Consider the following 15985-nt stretch of genomic DNA (forward strand, 5'->3'; position numbering starts at 1 on the left):
CCAAAAAAAAAAAAAAAAAAAAAAAAAAGAATTTTGTTATGATATTTCCATACACCTATAAAAGAAACTTTGATAATATTCACCCACTTATTACTCTAATACACTATACTCCTTGCTCTCTTTTCTTTTTATGAATATTAATAAAATCCTTTTGATATCTGTGCATATTTTTACCCTAAATTCTCTGTGTGAGAGAAGATGTGACATATTGACTTTTGTGTCTAGCTTATATCACTAAACATGATGGATTCTAGCTCCATCAATTTTTTTCTTGAAAATTACATAGGTTTTTAAATGCCTACATTATATTTCACTACATATATACATCACAATTTATTGCTAAATATATAATTATTGGACCTGATTTCATTACTGTTATTCTGAAAAGTACAATATATATGACTATGCAGGTTTTTCCTTTGTATGCTTATTTTGATGCTTTGGCTATACTCATCAGTGTTATAGCAGATAATTCTTGGCAAACACTCTAAAACTGAGCCTACTCAGGTAGTTGCATTTTTAATTTCTAGATGAACCTCCGTACTGAAGTCTATGACTATACTATTTTACTTTACAACCAGTAACAAATAAAGATTACTTTTTAAGTGTACATAAAATACAATATGAAACATTTTACAAAAACCCCACTTCATAGTAAACACCTTCTAGTTGTTGTTTGAAGAAATGTAAGAGTCTCCTCAAACATGAGCTATTGCTGTTCTTCTTGTTGCCTTCCAGAAATTGAAGGTAAGACCCTATTGCTGAATATACCATGAATGTAAGAATCATAACTTGGGGGAATAAAGTTGGATCTTACTTCTTCACTACAGACTTGCTCTCTTAGTATCTGGAAGTGCTATGCAAGATGCAAATAGACAGGAGCAATCAAGAGCTCTATTTAGCTGTAAAACATATGACTGACAATGCATGAATCAGCAAGATATCCCCAATAGGCAGGTTTGGCACATATATCTTGGTGACAACCAACAGCTGTTTAAGTACTGGACTTAAGGCATGCTTGATGGACAGAAATTCATGCTAGATACTGTAAATATAGCCAAAAACCTGTAGATAAGACAACCATAAATGCAACAGGAAAATCTGTCTATTTTCTAAGCCAATATAATTTCCAACTGCATACTAAGTATGTGTTCTTATATCCACAGATAAGTACAGCAATCATCCTTCATCAAAATCAAACTTGTGTAGCAGAAGGAGACACTCAGAGAAATACACAATTGCTCGATATTAAGAGACTAGGCATTGAGGATGCCCCATCCCATTGAGGCATCTGCATTACAACTTCTACATTCAAGGTAAAGGAACAATCTGGAAGAGGGGTTACAACGATTATGAAAAAAGATACCCAGTGGATGAGAATGCATGCTGATAGGTAGGGTCCCTAGACATGATTGGTAAAATGGACTCATGAACTCTTAGCAAAATGCTTTCCTGAACAAGACAAACACAGTGAAAATACCAGTTGACATGTCAAGGTGGATAGAGGAAATCCCACAAGGTCCCATTCCTAGATAGTGAGTTACAGGTGATTAATGGTTACTGAGAGAAGGAAAATGAATTTGTTCTTGGTATGAATCCCCCCTAGACTGTGAAATCTCACATGGCCGGCCTTAGATACATGTACAGAAAAGCAACATTCAGTGGTATCAGTAGGCTGTAGATGTGTGTGTGTGTGTGTGTGTGTGTGTGTGTGTGTGTGTGTGTGTGTTTGTGTGTGTGTGCACATGCGTGTGTGTTTGTATCCATTTGGGTTTGTGTGTGTGTAACGTATATAGGTGACAATAATGTTTAAAGAAGGACAGACCAGGAAGTTTGAAAAGAAAGGAGTGTATCAGAGGAACCATGGAGCAGGAGGGACTGGGAATTTGGATGAAGTCCTTATACATAAAATTCTCAAAATCAAAAGTACATGTGTACTCCTGGAAGGCATAGAGTGTATCCACTGCATTCAGCATAACCTAAGTGAAAACACAATTGCATCACTACCATTTATGCATCCAGTTGCAGTCACCTCACTAGGCCATGACTTACACATGTGAGCCAGCAAATATCATTGATATTTTTTATATGCAAGCTCAACAATAATTTACTTCCCTCTCAGGAAGCACTCAAATGTAATGAAAAACCAATAATTGGCATGATTGCATATGAAACAGATGGGTTGATCTACTTCATCCTTGTCCTGGTGTGCTTACAAGAAAACAAAGCAAAATGGCAACCAAAAATGGGGTTTATTGATGAGAAAATACAGGACTTTGAGAGCTTGTTTAATGATACTAATGTGACACAGAAAGTTGAAGGTCCTCGATAAAACCCTGTAGCCTCAGTTAAGTGTGTCCCTTTCCACTTTGCTGGCTTTGTTAGTGGGCCTAAATAAATACATAAATAAATATAAAAAAAGAACTATGTGACACAGACAGGAAGTATGTTGATATTTTATTTGTACTGAAATGTGATTTTATTTGTATATTAATAAATAAACTTGCCTGGGGGTCAGAGCTAATAGCAAGCCATAGCAAAAGCCAGGTGGTAGTGGTGCACACCTTTAATCCAGATCACATGACAGACAGATCTCTGTGTTTTCAAGGATACAGCCAGCATGAAGACACACGCCTTCAATCTCAATACCAACCTTAGAAGACCTGGAGGTCTGTATAGACAGGCAGTGACAAGGAGGTCATGTGGTTAGGTTTACAACCAATGAGAAGGCAGAACAGAAAGTCAATAATAAGACAGATGCACAGGAAGTAGGTCTTTTGCTGAGGGAAAGGACAGCAGCTGCAGTGAAGCATAAGAAAGAGTTTTTAGCTCTTAGCTATTGCTTTGACCTCTTGGGCTTTTAACTGCATTTGGCTCCATGTTTCTTATTTTAAAAAGACTGTTACATCTACAAGGGAGTCAAAAGCACATTTAGCCAGTGATATCTGCAGCCCAATACACCTATGCCCCATATTTCTGAAGAACTGTTGAAGCAGTGTGCAGTGACTATCACCTCCAAGTCCCAGTGATCACAAAATCCAGGAACTGATTGGAATCCTTGTGAGGCAAGATCAAGGATGACACCTTAGGCTTTGATAATCGTAATAATCCCGATACCTCAATATTTACATGTCTGGAAGATGAATCATTTTAGAGGAAAGAAAACCCATATAAGAATGTCAAATATCAATTAGTAGCTAGCTAATTCTAAAATAATAGACTCTTAATTCTGCTCTTAAATACTGTACTTACTATATTAGGAACTTCCAGTCATGGTGTGCAGATAACTCTTTATGGTTCCATGAATAGAAAGCAGCAAGGAAGACTGGAACCCAATGTTAAAATACCTGTTAAGAAAGTCTAAATGATTAAAAAAGCCCTTCAAATTGTAGCACAGCTTCTAATCAAGAAAAAAAAATTTCCACAAAAATGTCACTGGCCAGTACAAAGGACCTACTGAGCTGCGATCAATTATAATTCTTCCTAAAATAAGAAAACAAAATCATAATGCTTTCTCAGTCTCCAATATAACTGGAGTTTCAGCTTCAGTGTATAACTAGACAGAGAAAGGGGAGTTAAGAGGTAAGGAAGGAGGGAGGGGGAAAAGGAGGAAGAATAAGAATATTGAACAAAAGTCACATGAGGCAGCAAAAAAAAAAAAATGGAAGTAGTGATGCATAGAAAACCCTCTCTTCTAGGCTCTTGATTAGAGTAGTAGCCAGTATCCAAGTCAGCTTCTAGGCTGCCTAGAGCCCTGTGTTGTTCACTCTGGGATGTCAGAGCAAATGTTATAGGACTTTGTACTATGAAGACTTGGCTGCAGAATGCTTGAAACATGAGGGAAATATTTTTGAGTCAGAAATACTTAGTTTTCTATGAGGAAGAAATCTGATCTCAGCCATGGACTGTAGTAGAGCACACACAGAGAGGCTTAGCACCTGTGACTATACCAGGCACCATTAAAATGCAGGGTTCTTACATGCAGTACCATGAGAAAACACTCAGGGAAAAACCTCACAATCAAACTCACCAAACAAAGAAAGGCTTATCGCCTGCACCCAGGAAAGAGAATGAACAAAGACTCCGCATCTCTATCCACTTCTCTTTCCTTCACTTGTAAAATCTCTTTGTTTAATACCTGCTTGAATTTAGTCATCCAGCTTTATGGTGCCCTATTCTCTACTAACATCCCCATGTTTCATAAAAGCTCTTCTAATGAACAATGGTTAACTTATAATTGAGGGTTTTTCCATGTCTATTCATAAAAATTCAAGCTTTGATTTAGATTGTCAAATCTCTTTCTTTCTTTTTTTGGTTGAAGATGCCTTGTCTTTCTCTTCATTTATATTCTCTCTATTATTTTTGTGTCTTTTACTTTTCTACTCTACTCTAAAGCCTACTTATCTTACTGTGATGATTTTTTTGGCAACACATAGTAACTAAACACATAGGAACCCAGTTTGTAGCCTAATCACAGATGTACATGCCCCAACACATAGGCATAAGAAACATAAATCAGGCAACATAAAGCCTGCAAAACTACTCTATTGGAAAAACTCACACTGGAAAAGCAAATATACCTTAGCGAGGGGAGAAAAGAAGGAAAGACATATTCCAGGTGTATGTATATATAATACATATATATATTATAAATATACTAGAAAGCAAGAAGCTGTAGTAATACAAATACATGACAAATATTTAAACCAGAATAAATATGAAGAGACAAATAATATCAACTGTTATTACCAAAGAAAAACTTTATCAGGAGGCTATTACAATGCTAACTATACCAAGAGGAATTGTTGACACACATACCTTCATAAAACAAATCCTGCTGGATAAAAAGGACAGTGAGTACTTTGATACTCCACTCTCATCAATAGGGTATCCAATGCTGCCAATGAATCAGTAATCATTGGAAACACTTACCTGCTTTTCTAAAAACCAATTCGAGTTAGAATTTAGGTCCACAAACAGAATTGGAGCCATACCAATGAAGCGATGAGAAGATAGGTCTCTTTATCAATCAAGAGAATTCATAAGAATTCATAAGAAGCATTAATAAAACATTAGTCAATACTGAGTCTTCTTGCAATGCCAAGGATGTTGTAATAACTATTTCAAGCATGGTTTTCACTTAGTGCTATTAGTGTTATCAATTTTATAAGTTTACAAATTAATGGTCACAAACAACTAAGCTTGATAAATCTACAATAAAGAAACAGTTGTGCTTATAACAATATTTGTAAATGTTTGGTCTGGCCTTAGACTTTACTATTTTATCAACGATAGATGATAGCAGTCCTGTTACTTTGTCAGTTTATAATTCCCCATCTGTTAATAATTACATATTTTAACAATACTTTAGCACTAAAGTGATATTGTTCACAAAACTGAACCAAAACAAACTAAGACATAATCAATCATTGCAGTCCATTATTTTATGAATGCAATAAACATGAAAGTCCAATCTCAGGAAAGCACAAAGATAAAGAAGATATTCTCTGATCAAGATATTAGTACTACATTAAAGTAGATCTTGATGGGTATGTATGTATGTTCTATACATTTATTTTATGTCTCACAAAAAATTAGCAACAAAAAATTATTATGGAAATTGTTATATATTTTTAAAGGTTTATTTCTAATTTGGGTGTGTGTGTGTATGTGTGTGTGTGAGTGTGTGTGTGTGTGTGTGTGTGTGTGTGCGCGCGCACACACATTTATTTGATTGTGGGTGCTCAGAAAACGCAGAAAGGTTTTATTATATTATTAATGGCTGGAATTACAGAGAATTCTGAACCTCATACCATGGACACTGGAAACAGGCTCAGGTCTTTTGAAAGTACAGTATTTGTATTAACAGTTGATCCTTTTTTAAGCCTTTCCACACTATACAATTTATAAATTCAGAAGTTATTTGAAGGCTTTAGAAAACACAGAGAATTCACCAAGCTGTGGTGGAGTATGCCATTAATCCCAGCACTCGGGAGGCAGACACAGGTGGATCTCTGTTGAGTTCGAGGCCAGCCTGGTCAGTAGAGCGAGTTCCAGGACTTTCAGCACTGGCTCCAAAGCTACACAGAGAAACCCTGTCTCAAAAAAGAAAAAGAAAACACATAGAATTATTTCTAAATAAACATGATTTTGGAAATCTCTGAGAGAGAATATGGATGATTTTGCTGGGATGGGTTTACACACGACAGTTCATTCATGGTGAAAGACAATAATGTGAGAATTAGAACATCAGATGTAGAGCTTGGGTTAAGAGCAATGTGATTATGTGAGGTGAATTATTGAAAAATCCAGTCTGCTTCCTTGTGCCAAATATGGAAAAATTAAGGAATTCATTAGAAAACATAGCAGCTGTCTATATGATAACTGAAAAATTGGTGATGGGGTGTACAAGCATGAGGACCTGATTTTGATCCTCGGTGCCCATAAAAGAAAAAGGTTTCGTGTGTTGGCACAGAATGGTAATCCTAGCTTTGGAGAGGTAGAAACATTAGGATACCTAGGAGTTTCTGGCCTGTCACCATGTCTAGTGATTTCCAAGTCTGTAAGAGATGCTGTGTCAAAAATAAGGCTGATGGTGCCCCAAACAGTGACACCTGGAATTTATACCTTGCCTCCTTAAGAGTGCATACAGATATAAATGTACACACACACACACACACACACACACACACACACACACACACACACACACACACATGAACATGTACCTGCACACACATGCACACAAACACAATAATAAAGAAATGAAACCACTATGTATTAGTATATAACAGAAAAAATGTAACCATATTTCCTTTCTATTTAGATTCAGCCTTGAGGAGTCATTAATTTCAAAATTAGCAATAATGAGCCAAATGTCAGACAACCCCACAGAGCCAACATTAATCTTGGAAAATAAAAAGACTTCATTTTAAATCATGCTTAGGGTATTACTATTAGACAGAAATGAGGCCCACAATTACAGATCAGAGGCTGTATTTCTAAGTCAAGTGACCTTAAACAATTGTTTATTATAATTGACAGAGACAGAGGCACATATGAAGAATCCTTTAGTAGATACATAAAACAAAACACATCTTTGTTTCAATGAAGTGCACTTTTACAAGATGCTAAGTGGCACAGATAGGGTCCTCTAGGCTATAGACACTTAACCTGCCTTTCAAGAATTTTGCATTCAGTATTTATCACTGCTAATAAATTTGTCAAGCACATGGCTAATCTTGATTACCAATTTAACCATACCAAAGAAAAAGAAAAAAGACTAAAGAATAAGAAGATAGACTAGTAAAACAAACTCGGTGAATATTTGATGGTATTTTCATAGGCAATTAAATGCAACTAATCTTAATAGGCAGTTAATTAGGTCTGACCTATTAAGTTCACTCATTCTTTGGAGGGTGCATAATTATGACTTTTTGGGGAGGTGACTAAAGTAGAAGGTGAAGGACATGAGTCCCTGGAAGTGTTCCTGGAGGGTTTTGTATTACCTTGGCTCCTTTGTGTGTCTGCAGCCTCTTCTTTCCTATCAGACAGGAAGTGCAGAACTTCCTTCTCCACATACTCCCAAACCACACTGTTCTGCTCAAAAACTGAACCCTCAAGTCTTAAGCCTAGGGAAATCTCAGTACCTTGAGTTGCTCACATCATGCATTTCGTTAGCTGTATGTAAAAGCCTGACTAAAACACCCATAATGAACATCTCTTCTAGTTTATTCTGCAATTGTTAAAGCATAGATTTTCTCTTGTGGGTCCCAGGGTTTGTAACACACACACACACACACATATGTATATATATATATATCAGTTATATTGGTGCAAGAGTGTCAAAATTCTTATGTGAATAACAAACCACTTTTTGATTGTACTTAAGGCCCACACCATGAGTTGGAACCAACATATAAACCTTCTAAAGTGACCAAGAATTTGAGATTAAATGGATCATGGACTTATAGGAAACTATAATGCTATTATTCTGTTAAAGAAACATAACAATAAAATGACTACTGGTGACATACAGCTATACCCATAGAACTGTGCAGTACCCAACGCTCATCAGAGAAATGTCTTCTTGCAGTAGATAGGAACTAAAGTGATTCACACCTGGAAAATGTGCAGAGGAGTGAGAGAATTTGGAGCATTTAGCCCTAAATGAGATAACTATATCAAGATATCTTTCAAGGCTCAAGAATCTATATAGAAGGAACGAGCAGAAAGATTGAAAATTTTGTATAAATTTAATCTGCAGGTTTTATATTTATCCTTAACTATTTCTTTTTCTCTGAAATTTTTAAATGGTTTTTAGTACATTGCTGAATTTAATTTTTTCATTTCTCATCTGCTCATTTTATTCATTTATGTTTTGAGTGTAATATTTTTCAAGCAGAGCAAATTATGGATGTTGAAAGTTGATTTTATATGGTGATTCTATTTACCTTTGACTGGTTTGTGGTTTTGGTGGATATTATAACTAAATATATTGAACTTGATACATAATTTCAAAAGTACCAAAAACCAAGTGCAAAATGTATTTACTGATATAAATGCCCACTCTTTTGTTTTCATGGGCTTTGTGCTAATTTAACTCTACAATAAAAATTATAAAAATAAAATAAAAAACTAGAGTCTTAGGTTTTGATGATAAATGACTATTAGAGATTTGTCTAACTTGGTCATGAAATGAAATATTTCATACATATTCTATATCAGATTGATAGAAGATGAACATGAGAGAAATATCTGGTCAAAGCTTGTAAAGTTTTAATAAAAAATGATAGGAAAATTACATAGTATTTTAAGTGACCAGAGACAGAATGAGTTTAATCTGTTTTAGGAATTTCACAGTTTTATTGAAAAATAAAACACACACAAAAAAAACAAGAGTATCCTGTGGCTAAAGGTAAATGGATTAACTGAAGTACCAAAAAGATTATCTGTTCAGACTCCATGGAAGGATAAATTAAGCAAGCAAAAAAATAAAATATACTATAAACAGTGCAAAGTTAGAGTTGATAAGTAAAAGTGTAGACTGAATTACATAATAAAAAAAAGTTTGAAGTAGTATAAAATGAAGGCAGAAAAATGACAATTTATCCATGAGTGCCATTTCTGTACACTACACTAGTAAGGAGGTATATGAGGAAAAAGACGATGTAAGAGATGAATAAAATAAAATAAAATAGTGAAATGATCTGTAATTTTCTTTCTGTGTGTTATTTGCTTCTGTTTGAAATACAATGTGCTCAGAATGAAACAGAATGTCTTACTGTTTTTGCAAGAGAATCTATGTTGTTATCAAGTCACCCATGTAAATGTATGGCAGAATTCAGTGATGAATTTGTTTATCCTGAGGGCTCTTTGGGGAAAATAATGTAATTATTATTTATCTTCTTGATTTGTTAGAGGTTTCTTCTGATTTGTGTTTTTTATGATTCATTATTAGTGTCATATACTTTTAAATGTTTACACACTTCACTTAGCAGTCTAATTTTTGGAGTTGTGGTGCAATCACTTAGAATCTACCTTTGAGAGTCGGTTAACAGCTTCTTTTATCTCTTCAGTTTATTAGTTTATGTTGACTTTTCATTTCTTACTTTACTCAAAACGTTATCAATTTTGTTGTACTGTTGAAGAACCAATTTGTGTCCATTAATTTTCTCAAATACATGTCTAGTTTGCATTTAGCTGACTTCCACACAATTGACTATGATTTCCCAATTATGTGTGCCTAAGATTTAATTTTAATTTTTATCCAGTGACAAATACTTTAATTGTCTTATTTTACTAATCAGTTATCCAAAAAACAGATAACAATTGAATCCAAATTCTTGAAGGATTTTCCAAATTCCTTCATGCTGTGACTTATAATTTATTATACTAAGATAAATAATTCATACAGCTTAATTTCTTTTAAATTAAATGATATTTTCAACTAACTAGGGAATATTCTGCCATAGAATCTTTGATGTGGGATGGAGACTTCATGACCTGCACCTCTGGCATAGTAGGTTTCTCAGTCTGTCCTCAACTGCAGTTGTGTGTTGTACTGTTGACATCTTCTGCACATGCACTGGGTCTTCCCCTTGTTGTTTCCCTCTGATGGGAGCAATATGTATAAACACAATTTTCCAAAGTCCACCAATATCTTTATTAAAAAGATAACTATTTCAATGTGTCTTTTTGGTATGTTACTAATTGTGTCCTTTCTCACATTTGCTTTGTTGAAATTGTGAGTGAATATTTGGTAGTTTTAATCTTAAAATACTGTGAGGACAGATTGCATGGGGTCCATTTCTTCATAACAAGATCTTTTTACCTTAAAATATCACATGATTACAATTGTCTTTGGGGATGCCTTCATTTCACATCAAAAGTTTATACAAGGTCCAGCTAGTAATGCAAATTGCCATATGCATTTTTCCTCTGGCTACAGAATACAAAGTACAATTGTGCTTATTTTTAAGATTTTAAAAATGTCTTTTACTTTTTGATATATTATAATTACATCATTTCCCCCTTTCTTCTCCCTTTACATCACCAAATGCTCTCATGTAACTCTCCCTTGTTCTGTTTCTCGTTCCTTGTTCTGTTGCTGATGGAGCAACAAGATGCCAGCAGACTGGTAATGCCAGAGCCATGTGGCAACACATAGATTAATAGAAATCCATTAATTTAAGATGAAAGAGTTAGCTAGCAAGAAGCTGAAGCCATAGGCCATACAGTCTATAACTAATATAAGCCTCCGAGTGATTATTTTATAAGCAGCAGTAGAACCGTGTGTGGGAGAGATTCATCTGAAGAAGCCTCCAGCTAAACACACACATACACACACACACACACACACACACACACACACACACACACACACACACATTTTTAACATATGTATGCTTTTAGTATATAATACACTATATATATATATATATATATATATATATATTTATAGACACATATTTGACCCTATACACACACATACGTGTATAAATGTACTATGTGTATATATATGTGTGTGTGCATGTGTGTATATATATATGTGTGTGTGTGTGTGTGTGTGTGTATGTGTGTGTGTGTGTGTGTAGGACTGTAGATGAAACCAACCGTCTTATTAAATAAGAAACACAGAAACAATGTAAAAGAGAAAGCCAAGAGGTCAGAGCTCAAAGCTAAAATCTCACCCTTCCTCCTGCTGTCCCAGCTTCGCGAAAGAGGGCTACTTCCGGTCTGTACGCCTTTTTTATAGTATTATTGTTCTGCCTTCTCATTGGTTGTAAACCCAAACATGTAACGACCTCGTCACTGTCTGAATGTACAGCCCCCTAGGTCTTAAAGGCATATGTCTCCAATGCTGGCTATATCCCTGAACACACAGAGATCTATGGGATTAAAGGCGTGTGCCACCACTGCCACACTCTTGCTATGGCTCTAATAGCTCTGACCCCTGGGCAACTTTATTTATTAACATACAATCAAAATCATGTTTCAGTACAATTAGATTACCACCACATAGGACCATACACACACATATATTTAGTAAATATATATTAAAAGTATATTTATATAGGTTAGTATGTTTATACCTACATATATAAGGTATGTTTTTATGTGTGTATATATATACATTAAATTTTGTAATTTTGTAGATTAGAATATATATATATATATATATATATATATATATTAGTTTAAAAATTGTATTTGGTAGGTTAGTAGCTACCAAATACATCTTTTAAACATTTCATTATGGTATATTATGCCTGGAATCTAAGTTTTTTATAAACAACTTGTCCAGATTTTTTCATTGTTTTGAAACATAGTCTCACTTTGTTATCTCACTTGCTCTTACACTCAGAACAATTTTGTCAAAGACTCCGGAGTTCTGAGATTACAGTATATTCTACCATAGCAGATTTAGTACTGGAGTTGTGTTTCGGCAGGGATATTCACAGTACTTAGGAAAGAGATTGCAGGAGCCTGGGTAAGGGAATTTACTAAATCTGATGGCTAATGTTTGATTGCAGGGCCCCACAAGATGGAAAAGGAGCATCAAATCTCAAACATTATTCCTTGACCTTCATGAAGGCATCATGGGACCTGCATATATTACTAATTTTTAACTTTCCTCCCCAATTTAATCAATAAAACCTTTGGTATATTTACAAAATTTATTATGCACGAGGAAAGCCTTCAATTATAAATAAGTAATCTTTTATCTAATTTTTAGAATAAGAAGGACGTATTTGAGGGATGTGTTTGTTAAAACGTTTCCCTGATGCCAGGCTAATTGCAGATGTGTGGTGTTGCAATGCTGCCCTCTAATGGACACATCTTGTAATATCCTTCTCTCTGTAGAAAAGTTCCATTCTCGCAAGATGTGTTCTCTGGTCTCTCTCTTTTGAAAACTTTCTTCTTATTTATTCTTTGTGAATTTCATACCACGCATCTCAATCCCACTCATTTCCTGTCCCTTCGTATCTGCCCTTGCAATCTCCCTTTCCCCTCCCCTCAAAAATAAAAAATAAGAAGGGAAAAAAAAAAAGGAAAAAAAATCTCTTCATGGAAGCCGTAGTGTGACATAGTGAGTCACGCAGTAAACCCTTTTATCCATGTATCTTTATATGCAAGTGTTCATTGCAAAGAGTCATTGGCCTGGTGTGAGGCCTCTATGTACACTATCTGCTATACTGTCGATGTTGGCCCCTCACTGGGTGTCCTGTTGTTTCCCTGTGTGGTGGAGATCCTGCAGCTTTGGGTCTACAGAACTGGCCCCTTCATATGCTCCCGCAGATCATAGATGGGGTGGATTTGGGGATAGGCCGTTTCATAACCCCGGTTCCGGCCCTGGGTAGTGGCAGGGTTGGTCAGCCAGCCAGCCAGCTCTCCTCTGTCTTCATGACCAGGATGAGCTCTCCAGCACTATTCATGCTATTTCACCCCTTGCAGCGACGAGCAAGGGCTGGGGCCAGTTCTCCTGCTTTCATATTCTTAGGGTCCTTTCTCCCATGCTTCCACCTTCAGGACTAGGTCTACTGTGTTGCCCAGGCGAGATATAAGGGCCAGTCCCAAGTGCTTCATCTGGGGAGGGGCAGGAACAGCTCTCCAATTCTTATGACTGAGGGGCAGAGCCAAGTCTCCCATGCTCCCCATCATCGGAACCCCAGCCATTAGGGTCAGCTCTACAGTGCTTCCCAGGAGAAATGCAGGGTCCGCTTTCCGCAATGCTGGAGCTGGTAAGGGGGAGGATCATCTCCCTTGCCCACCACAGGTGTCAGGGCAAGGGGGGCATCTTTTCCTCACCCTCACCATCCCACGGCCAAGGAGGGGTGGGTTTTCAGTTATTCCACTCTCACACATTCAGAGCCAGCCCACCTGTGCCTGTTATCAGGGTCAGCTATACTGTGATGCCCAGGAGATGAGCAAGACCTGCTGCTTTCCTGGGTGCTGCAGCTGGTAAGGGGGAGGGTCAGCTCCCTGGTCTGTCATAGGAGGGGGATGAGCAAGGGGTAAGGGGGCCCATCTCTCCCCTGCTCACACCACCACATGACAGTCAAGTGGGGACGGCTCTCCCATGCTCACAGCTTTGGGGCTGGCTCACCCACATCTCCACCAACAGAGTTGCCTTGATTGTGATGCCCAGGTGAGGTACAGTGCCTGCTCACCCAAGTGCTGCAGCTGGTGGGGGATAGGAACAGCTCTCTTGCTCTTGGGACCTCAGAGCCAGCTCTTCCACCTGCCCCAGGCAGTGATGGGTGGAGGGATTAGGGTGGGGGGGCATTTTTCCTCTGCCCATGCTGCCCTATGGCATGTGAGGGGAGGGTGCAGATCTTCTTCTCACTCACATTTCCAGGCCAGCTCACCTATGCCCCAGTCAGTAGGATCAGCTTCACTGTGTTGTCCAGATGAGGTGCAGGGCCTGCTTTCCTGAGTGTTGGAGCTGGTAAAGGGCAAGGTTAGCTCCCTTGCCAGCTGGAGACTGTAGGGGTAAGGGGGAGGGCATCTTTCCCTTATCCCCACCACCACACTACAGATGATGGAAATGGTACCAACTATGCCCCTCTCATCCCCTCAAGACCTGCTCATCAGTGCTCTGGCCTATGGGATCTACTCTATTGTGCTGCCCAGAAGAGGTTCAGAGCCCATTCTCTTGAGTACTGTGGGTGGTGAGGTGTTGGGTCAGGCCCCCCACCTAATGTAGGTACTGAGGTTTGAGGGGAGGAGGGTATTTTTCCCTCACCCATGCCAAACAATGGCAGACTAGAGGAGCTCGACCTGCTCTCTTATTCTCACACCCTCTCTCGTGAATGCTTCGGCTAGTGAGGGGCAGGACCAGTTCTCCTTAGTGCTTCAGTTAGGGAGGGGCGGGATCAACTTTATACAGCCCCATCCTCTCTGACTTTGGTGGTTATCAGGAGCCTCAGACATCCACACAGACCGTGGTTGCATCAGGGCTATAGACCTAGACATGGGCCCCAGCAGCAGCCCAGGCCCAGACATCACCATGGCCCTGAGTGGCAATCAAGCCACTGACCTTAGCCAGCTTCTCACTGCTTCTGCCTCTTCAGATATGCCTGAAGGAAATGAACCATTCTCTCTGACTGTCTCTCTGTCTGTCTCTGTCTCTGTCTGCCCCCCCCCCACATCTCTCTCCTATAACACACCATGCATTTGCTTACCATAATAGGGGAATGTGTTTTCTGCTTGAAGACCAGCATGGGCTTGCATGTGGGTCTCTTGGCCCTGTTCAGTGTGTCATGGTTCTGGGCAGGTACATCCTTTCTCCTTGTAGTCCAGGGTGTTTTCTTCTCTTGAAGCTAATTTGATTATACAAAGTAATCTCATTTGTAATTAATTTTGTATGTGAAATGCCTTATACTTGTATGTAAGTGTTTATATCCTTGAATAAATTAGCTATATCCACATATATATTGATGTGTTTTGTGAGCATGTTAATGCATTTTCTACTTGCCTATAATATTCTACACCATAATGTTCTTTTCCCAAGTGTATTCTGCTGGAAATGCCCAAGATTTCATAACACTAGTCTCTTCTCTGTACTCTGTTGGGTTACTACCCCCATTCTGGAAGCTCTCTCCATGATCTAGCATTTTCTGAGCTTTGCTGTTAGGAGGTAAACACAAACTATTGTAGCCAGAAGTTTTTTGTGTCTTGCCCAGCCCACACAGTCCAGACAAATCTCTCTTACCTGCTGTCCCACAGCCCCTCAGACCCAAGTAAACACACAGAGGTTTATATTATTTACAAACTGTATGGTTTATGGCTTTAACCACTTGCCAGCTAGCTCTTTCATCTTAAATCAACCCATTTCTATAAATCTATATGCTGCTGACATCTTGTTGCTTCTTTGGCAGTGGACTAAAAAAAGAAAGAACTTGGTGGTGGGGGCTCACACCTTTGATCCCAGCACTCTGGAGGCAAAGGCAGGCAGATCTCTGTGAGTTCCAGGCCAGCAGCTGACAGAGCAAGTTCCAGGACTGTCAAGTGTATGTAGAAACCCTGTCTTGAAAAAAAAAATAGGAAAAAAAGAAATCTTAAAATCACATCTACATGTCACTCAAATACAGCTCCCCAAAATATTTCAGAATTATTGGCCCTTTTATCTTAATACTGTAGAAGCACAGTTAAAGTTGAAGAAACAAATGACAGAAAGGTCTAGATATTTACAGCTTCGGGGCAATTGCGAGAAAGTTTCACAAAAATATTATCCAATGTTAAGAATGTGGCTGTTTTTCAATCTCCTGCAAAATAGAAACTGAACATTTGGAAAAATGCTTATGTTTTCTTCCAGGCAAAATTATTTCTTAGGATATACTCTGTGTGAAGACAAATTTCTCCATCTTTTTTCCCTGCTCCATTCTTTTCCTGAAAAGTCTGTCAGTGCCACTTACTTCCCACCGTCTATGAAAACAGATCACACTACAGAAGCAAGCTCATGTAACTCTGCCGTAAGATG

This window comes from Peromyscus maniculatus, chromosome 10, assembly GCF_049852395.1.
Source record: "Peromyscus maniculatus bairdii isolate BWxNUB_F1_BW_parent chromosome 10, HU_Pman_BW_mat_3.1, whole genome shotgun sequence".
NCBI lineage: Eukaryota > Metazoa > Chordata > Mammalia > Rodentia > Cricetidae > Peromyscus > Peromyscus maniculatus.